This window comes from Tetrao urogallus, assembly GCF_951394365.1.
Source record: "Tetrao urogallus genome assembly, chromosome: 7".
Taxonomy (NCBI): Eukaryota; Metazoa; Chordata; class Aves; order Galliformes; family Phasianidae; genus Tetrao; species Tetrao urogallus.
Genome location: NC_136820.1, coordinates 16,738,840 through 16,748,697, shown reverse-complemented (window position 1 = coordinate 16,748,697; position 9,858 = coordinate 16,738,840).

Here is a 9,858-nt window from a genome sequence, read left to right as displayed (position 1 = left end):
AACAGCTTGTTTATTTTACTGACTTGTTTCTGCCTTTTGAGTGCAAAATAAGAGTTATTTTGTGATCTTTGTTTCTTAAATAAGGCTTACACTTGATCAAATGGCTCATAAAGGATATGTGAGACAAAAAAAAAATAAACATTTCTTGTGATCTATGATCAAATGCTGCCGCACTTTTGAAAAAGTTTAACTCAGCACTATCTTACTTACTTCAACCTATTCCAAATAATTTTTAGAGTGTTTGGATGCTTTTCAGTTAGTTAAGTCTAGATGTGAGTTTTCGCTTTGGGGTCATCCTTTCTGTCTTCAGTGCAAATGAAAGTCTTTACTGAATAAAGAGCATGGTGGATGTAGAAGAGAATAATGGCCATCTGGAAAGAACTTCCCTGTGAACTCTCCTTCAATCTCCTTCAAGAGATTAAGAGTGAAGCCTTCAAAGTATACATGCCAGTGAAATAGTTGGTCTCTGAAAATCAATAATGTTGAAAACCCTCATTTTAAGCCTGAGAAAGTTTTTTCGTAGAATGCTTTTTGTGTTCAAACTGACCATTTTCAAAAGGGAAACCATTCAGCCATAGAGGAAAAAAAAAATCACTTCTGAAATAGAATAGATTTTAAGGAACAAGCAAAATTGTTTTCAAGGTAAGGAGGTAGAGACTAAGAATTGTTAGGTTTTTTTTTTTTTATCCCTTTCAGAAGACAACATTCCAGAACAATAAATAAAAGGCTTTGATGGATGCTTTTGTAATTCATGCTTACTGTAAGTAAACACTTGAGTTCATTGTGCGTACTTTTCTATTAATTTCAGTAATTACGTTATTAAGCCCTTTGATAAGTACCAACCCTGTCCTGTTAAATCTGACAATTAATGCTCCAAAATTCTTCCACTAGTTATCTCTAAAGTTTACTCCTTGGCTTAATGTAACAACCCATAAAATTGGATGAAATAAATGTACAGAAGGATTACCTTGTTTTTGAACTCTCAGACTATTCATAAAACTGTTTGCTGAGACTACCCTTGCTTTTATATGAATGAGCAGTAAGGCTAGTTCACTGACTAGCTTCACATATTGCTCTCCTATATATCACATATGGATTTCTGTGGATGTGCTTACAGGATCATCATCAAAAGTGCCATTTTGAGTAGATTCTGGGGAAACTTGTATTAACAGCCCCATACACACAACTCTGAGCAGTCCAGACTAAGCAATGCAACTATTTAAGTATTTCTACTTCATTCCTGAAGATAACCACCTCAGGCCAAAGCTCTAGAATACAAAATTTAACTATTTCAGTTACGTGAGTGAAGCAAAAAGTAATCTGGTCTCTGAATGAGCTGAAGAATTGAGGATTTGGTGTAGTAGGTGAACAGATACCAGATTATAACGAGGGCAACTTTGTTCACTAGTGTACTAATAATTTGTGAAAGTCATGGTGTTTGCTATTGGAGAGTTTAGAAGCTATAATATGTTTTTTTTTTAATTTATGTATTGCATTACATGTTGTACTTCACACATTTAGATGCACACATCTGTAATTTGTATGAGTGAAGCTTCACAATTAAACAGTATGAGAGATGGAAGGTCATCATGATTGTAGCAGAAATGCTAAATCATGGCCTAAAACAGTGATTGGGCACCTGGTGGAAGGCAGGACCAACCCAAAGGAACTCAGGTGCAAACAATGAACCTGAGCGTCAGGAAGGGTTGAGCCAGGATCTACCTCTTCACACACCTCATGTAAGGGTTGGCAGTGCAGGTGAGGGTATTTCACTGGAGATTCCTGCCCACTTGAGACCTTTTGAAGGTAAGCAGGTTTTTCCTTTGTTTCTCCATCCATGGCTGCTGCTCACTTGCTGCAGTCTGGGACTCTGCTACCCTACTGTCATCGCTATGTTTTCCATCACATTATAGCATTATAGTGATATACTCAAACTGAGTACACGTTAAGTAGGAAGAACAGTCATTGCTTGGATTTTCATGAATTCAGGTATCAAACAGCTAGGATACACCTGGTATTACAATAGGATTGTAATATAGTGTCTTGCTTCCCTCAAAGAAGAGAGGCTTTGCCCTCATCTTGTTGAAATCTTGGTTAATAATTTAAAACAAATGTTATAATCCAGCTGTGAGGTTTCATAAAATTCTAATCTGCTGCAGCTTTTAAAGGAATTGATTTATGCAGTGGCAGGCCTAGATGTATACAGTTTTTTCAGCGTGCATTGTTTGTTGACTTTCTGATTCAAATAAGACAAGCGGTCTGACTTGCATATGTAGCATAAACCCATTTAGAACAAAATGAAGCCTGATTTACTTGCTGATTTTTTTTGTCCTCTGTTCTGTATTGACATGGATATTTGCAGGACTACAGTCTAACATGGAGCAGGTGGGACAATAAATATGCTTGTGGAAGAACTCTCTGAATGTATCTGAACCAAGATATATTTGCTGATCTGATTTCCAGAGCAGACATTCAACAGATTCTATTGGAAAAACTAGGAAGGCTGACCTCTTTCCAGGGAGGTGAGATGGACCTCTAAGACAGAAACTACTTAGGGTGCCTTTGCACGCTTTTTTTGCTCGGCTTGTAAGTGAGAGAAAAGTAAAGAGTTGTATACTGTGCAGTTATAAATACTGTAAAGGCTTCTACTAAGGAACATTTTTCTAGCAAGCTTTTGAAGCTTAGAGTAGACTTCCAAGGTTGAATTGATAAAATGTATCTTCTGCTTAAAATTAAAAAGAAAATAAGGTAGCTGTCATAAGCCCTTTCAGCCATTTTGTTAGAAATTTTTTTCTTGTTTTTAATTTGAAGTATTAAACAGCAGATGGCACCCTAACATAACAGTATTCTGAACTGTAGTCCTGCTAGTGTTATATCACTCTTCTAGAAAGTTCTCAGCATTTATTTTCTACTTTTACACATGCAGTATCATTGAGCAAGTACTTGTTTGCTTACTTAGATTGTACTTGTTTGTTGAGGGGGAAGATGCTTCTGGTGGTGGTGATGTTGGTTTTTCTTAATTTTTTGTTGGTTGTGTTGGTTTTTTCTTAATTTACACAGGAACGTGTGCAAGATTTGATGTATTACATACAGAAAGCTTGATAAGCACAAAAAGTCTTAATTGAAATTTAACTTAATTGAAATGAGTTTAGAGTTTGTCCTGAAAGTCTAGGAATAGACCTTTGTAAGCAAAGAGCACCGAGAGAAATCAGATTAAGGATTTTTTTTCTTTTAGGAGCTGAATTAGTTGAAGATCTGTGATACTAATTGTGTTCTGTCTACAGTTTCAATGAGAAGCAAAAATAATTAATCCTGTGAATTAGATTGAGAAGCTGTTCAAGTTGTTTTCAAATTTATTTCCTTTTACTACTTTTAATGCTAATATTGATACACTGTCCTTAAGTCATATCATTTGTTATAACAACGTGTAACATTACCTGCTTAGGCAGCCTTTAACCGAAGTGCTTAATGGAAAGAAAATAAAAGAATTTTTTGAAAACATAAGACTGATGATGGTCCACAATGATAATGGAGAAGGAAAGTGTGAATAGTGCAAGGCTTTGGGACAAATTAGATCAGTAATTGAAGATGATCTTGCAAGATCTTAATGTATTTTATCAGAATCTCACTGACTTAGATAAGCAATCTGTTTTAGATTCAAAGGTCCTCAAGGTTTTTTTTAAGAGCATCCTTCAAAGAGCTTGCTTAACTGCCTTTTTTTTTTTTTTTTTTTGCCTTTTATCAGTTGTTTTTTTAATCTTCTCATTCTTTCACAGTTAAGAGGGAAAGGGTCAAAACTATATAATAACAATAATAATAATAATGCATTGTCAGTAGAATTCTGGCTCAGATTGCTCAGAAAGCTTTCTTTGAAATACAACTGTTCACTCAGATTTGAGTGGGGGTCTGAGAGTTGGTAACATGTGAAACTCAATGAAGTGAATCTGTTGAGGTGTTACTTTCATCTATTTTAGTATCTATTTGCATAGATTTGTGCCAGGATTTAACGGCTGCTCATTCTCTGTCTAACGCAATAATTATATCATTCTGAAAAGGAAGTACTCTGCTTAAATTCTTTGTGTAGCTGACCCTTGTGGTGCTAATAGGCAGCTATTAAAATATTCAAAATCACATAGGCCCTTAACCATTTTAAATTAAATCATTTGTTGTCTAATCACTTTTCTTTCAGCTGATTGTATAGATTTGGCGTGGGAGAGCCGTTCTGATTGAAGAGGTGGCTAAAGATTCAAATTTTGTTGAACATTAGATGAAAATGTGGAGACGGTGTTTAAACATGTGATATTAAAATGGTTTTAAGCACACTATTTATAAATCACTCAGTGTGATGTATGTACTAATGTAATGAGCTGAATTTGGACTATGGAGAGAGAACATTATGAAAGAATTTATGAAGTGTTTATTGTAGTGTTTATGTTTCTATAAGGAAGTATTATTGTAAGTTTATAGGTCTTTGAGCTGGGAATCTTGGGTACCTTTATCTTTCCATTCTGTTTTGTTACTTGCACCTTAGAGAAATACATCACTTTTACATTCAGTAGTGAACACTATAGTATCATTACAATAATGAACGTTAAGTTACATACTGTTCTGTATTGTAGATGAAACTTTGCTAATGTTATAAGCAGTGTTTGGTGAATTGGAACAACACTCCTCAAATGAAATAATACCTTCCTGTTTATGTTTAGTCCTTACTCAATTACAGTAGGCAATATAATTAGGAAATAAGAGAAAGTACAGTTAGAACTGGGACATGGGAGTTTCAACATACCTAGGTGATAATATGGTAGGAATAAGAAAGAAAATATAAAATAGATAATCATGAGACAAAATACAAATCATATGGGGGGGGAGAAAAACATATCTTAAAGGTTTGTTGCAGACTCAGAGCAGACAAACTCCTACAGTAGCATTAAAAGTGCACATAATCAGTGAGAACTTACCAAATGTATATGTTGCACGATGCTTAAAGGCAGGGGCTGGAAGTTCAGCTGTAAGTCCAGCACAGCCAGCAGAATTACATCAATAAAGAGCAAGACATTTTGTCTATTCAGGAGCTCTCAAACACATAAGTAACCAGGTCATGCTATGGCTGGAGGCAAACGTTGACCACAGTCCTGGAAAAACGTACACTGAGAATTTAATACTTCATTATGCTTGTCTAACAAAATACATTCGAGGAAGTGCTGTAAGAGTTTCACTAAATCAGAGCTTAATGCTAAGCCTATTAGCAGTCTTGCATTAGTGTATGTTTTCAGAGTTTTGCTGAATCAGCTCTGGTAAATATAAGTTCATGCTTGTAGGACTAGAGAACTGATTTCAATTTAATTATTTTTTAAATATTAAGGTTGCTATTTTTTTAAAAAAAAAATAGTGTATGCTTGCTTTGAATTGTACTGAGATATTTTCAACAGTCATGTATATCAGTGTTAGGAAGCGTTGAGGCCAAAACATGAACATGCAAGCATTTCTGCAGTTCAAAATTGCAATCAGTGAAAGTTTTAATTTGAATAAATTTCTGCTAGCTGTAAGATTCATAGTAACACATTGTTCAATTAAGATAAGGAAAATGGAGCAGCCTGCTGTGGAACATATTTACAAATTATTGTACTAAGTTTTCATAATGTTTAAGTATATGAAAGATGCAGTTGATATCAATCAGCCAGTTGTTAGGTTGTATTTTCACTTAAGGAGGTAGATTGACAGAATTAATAATTCACAGAATTTGATTTGTTAAATTATTTCAGGAATTTATTTAATGTTCCTCTCTAATTCTCATTAAAAATGCTTCATGCGCTACTTATGATGATTAGAATTTTAGTGATATTATTGTAATGAAAATAGTGTATTAGTACAATGAAAGTCTTGCAGTCACGTGAGACTTAGGCTTCCAAAGTATTTGGGAGTCTGATTGCATCCTCTTCCAGTTGTTGCCACTGAATAACTGAATAGGTTATTACCTTGACTCATTCCTACTGTCTGCTGAATTTCAGATTCTTTAAATGGGCTGGAGAAGTAAAGATTACGCAAATTAGTTAAATATTTTTGGAAAACCTGTAGCTTTCATGTCATTATCTTTAAGCACCTGGGATTCTTTGTAGACTTAAGTATAGTACTATTTTTATTTTAACTGCTATTACCTTGAACTGAATATTTAGCTAAACTTAATTGAAGTTTGGACTGAAGCTCACCTTTTCAATTTACTTTAGTCAATAAACAGTGAAAAAGGGAAAAGGAAAAAATCTAAATCCTTCTATTAATTCTATCCTATTAGTCATGAAGTTCTTCAAAAATATATAAATACTATAAAGGACAGCATTAAATAAAAGTTACAGATATTGTAGCACATCTCCTTCATTGAAAACAAAGATGTAACATTTTATCTATATGTCATGATAGTCTCTTTTCCAGCATCAGATCAGAGTTCTCTTGCAACATGATAATGCCCCATATCGGTTTAAAGACCATGAAGCACTTAGCCTATCTTGGCTTTACTGTAATACCACATCACAGTATAGTCTGGATCTGGTGATTTCTGATTTCCATCTGTTTGGGAAAACAAAAGACCAAACTGGCCATTTCCTAACTATGATGACATCATAGCAGCTGAACTGGGGGTCACCTCTACTGGTTCAGATTTCTATGAGCATGGCATGCAGGCTCTTGTTCACTGCTGGTGAAAATGCACAGTTAATGATGGTGAAAAATTGTTTTGTAGTTGAGAATATGCTCTATCAAATAGCATTATTGTGCTCTTTGTAGTAGTAATCTGTTGTAGTTTCCATGAAAATAAGTAGGAGACATCATTTCCAGATAAACCTACATACTGTAAATTGTATTTACATGTCCAAATGTGTATTTGCCTTCAGAAGAAATATATGGTAGGTGCTGAAGTTCCCAATATCTAGCTCTTACCAGTGAATGTTCTTTCTCTTCTGGTAGGTGATCAGATACTGGAGATATATAAAACACATGCTTGTAACTCAGTGTGTATACATATAAAGTTGATTTACTTGAATGTGTGTATATACATGTTGGTTTACTTGCACAAGATTCTGATCCCTACTTTTGCAAGCTTTTTGTTTTCTACATTTAACCTCATAGGATATCTTCACTAGAAAATAGATACTGAAATGTGAGAAACTTAAATCTTCAAATCTGGAATTTCACGCTGCAGATTTTGGCTAACTGTGGATTTGATTCCATGTTATTTGATCGCAACATCATGCTAGAGATTGAATGTTTTCACTTGTGCTATTCAATCACTAGTATGAAGGTGCTAAGAGGTTTGTTGGTCACAACCTATATTTATTTCACATTGAAATAACTCTAACAGGTTTTCGGTTCAAGAAGGAAAGTAACATGATAGCTGTTGGAAAGTAAATTTTAGAAGAACTTAGTAAAAACTTTTTAATGGCTTATAAAATCTCCCAAATATGCTTATGAAAATACTTGCGGGTTTCTGTGCCCTCATTTGTCATGAGAATATATATTAAAAAATTGTTAGTCTTCTTGGGACAGTGCCTGTATTATGCATGTTTTAATACTTTAATTTCAGCTATCTATGGGACAGAAAATGCTGATATGCAATCTGTGTAGTGAGCCTCAAACTACTGTAAAAGCAAAAGCCATCCTGAAAAAAAAAAAAATTCCTCTTGAAAATTTCAAGGATATGCTAAGTTGCACACAAAAAGGATGAGAAGACTTATCTAACCTGACTAGGGAGTAGATTATACTATAAATAGTGCTATGAGACTGCACTTACAGCAAGGCTGGTTGTTTCCTTCAAAATCCATAGCATATACACTTGCCCTAATCCTTTTAATGTTTAAGATTTACACCTAACTATGATGCTATGCCGGTTCTGTGCATGCTCTCTGCAAACATAAGGCTTTCCTTATTTGGACACGTTACAGAATCACAACAGGGGATTATTTTTAGATGAAATATGCAGGTCTATGTAAATAATTTTATGGAGAAAGTATGATAACGGGAGTTCGGATGTGGCTATCTCCTAGGTTCTTCTAAATATTGAAAATAAAATGAAAAAGTCAAAATTTAAACAAAAGCATATATATAGAACAGATCAAACTTACGGAAATCCATTACAGCAATCTTTTTGAAGCTGATTGGATTTCAAGGGAGTTTTTGTGCGCTCTTGTCCCATGTAACACCCAACAGGGCAGAAACCAAAGGTTATTTGGCTAGTGGCAACTGGAAAAATGGCAACATCACACACATTCTTAAGAAGGGTTAAAAAGTTGACCCTGGAAACTACTGACCTGCTAGTCTCACCTCTATGCCAGGAAAGATCGTGGAGCAGATCCTCCTCAAAGCTGTACTAGGGCACATGGAATATGGAGGTAATATGGGGAAACTAGTATGGCCTTACCAAGGGCAAATCCTGTTTGACCAACCTAGTGGCCTTTTATGGTGGTTTAACTGCATCAATGGACAAAGGAAGAGCCATTGTTCTACCTATTGAACCATCTATCTGGACCTCAGTACACCTTTGACATAGTACCCCGCAGCATCCTTCTCTCCAAATTGGATAGATGTGGATTCAATGGGTGGACTGTTCAATGGATGAAGAACTAGCTACAGGATGAAGTCCAGAGAGTGATGGGCAATGGCTCAATATCTGAATGGAGATTAGTGATGAGTGGTGTCTCAGGAGGTCAGTGCTGGGGATGACACTCTTTAATATCTTCCTCAATGACATTGGTAATAGGGTTGAGTATCCTCAGCAAGTTCGCTGATGACACTAACTTGTGGGGCATGGACAACACACCCAGGTGATGAGATGCCATCCAGAAGGATTTAGTAGTCTTGGCTTGGGCCCAGGTGAACCTCATGAAAAGTTCAACATAACCAAATGCAAGTTCATACACCTGGGTTGAAGTAACCTGACCTAGCTGTGGGTATCCTCTATTCTCTACAGGGGAGTTAAACTAGACCTGTAAAGGTCCTTTCCAACTCAGATATTTCTATTCCTATCTAGTTTTTCTATGAATCCCTTGCTTGATGCTATACTGAATATATTCTAGTTCAAAAAATTATATGCAACACAACTGCTTAAGCATCTTTGCAAATTCTTTACTTATGATCTCATGAGAACTAGTGAAATTCAAATTAAAAACAAATCAAATTAAAATATAAATAAAATAAATAAAATCAAATTTTAAAAGGGAAGTAGATAAAATGGAGAAAATTAAGAAGCATATCAGTCAGTATCAAGGCCAATTCTTATGTTCTTGGTGAAAGAAGTTATTTTGTTTCTTAGTGTTTCATCTATTGTATTCTGATGTAACTCTAATAAAGAAACAGAATATACTATACATCAGTAGTTTTGTTCAACTGCCATAAAATGGGGAGAAATGTATAACAGGTATAATAGAAGTGATATAATCAGAACTAAAATGTTGTCCAAAATCTGTGGGGAAACTTTCTTTTACTTTTTCCTGTCTTTCAGAAAGGACATGCATATTGTAGTGTCTTTATTCTAGCTGATGCTATGATTCTTGAAAGATCTCTCTTTCAAGAGATGTAACTCTTTTCAAATATTTTAAAAATCAATGTTTTTTCTTTTCCTCACCCTCATCTCTATATTCTACTTTTCTAATTAGGGACAAGGTGTTATTATAGTCCTCATGTTGATAAATTGAAAATTGTACCAGTTAGCTAAATGAAATACATGAAAGATTGTTGTTGGCCACTCTGCTTTGTCATCAAGGTTTTCTGCTTGATCGCTTAATCAAAAATAAATTGATAGTTGGTTGTTATTTGGTTTATATATGAGTATGCACACGTTTTATGAACATACAAGAATGTATGTATATA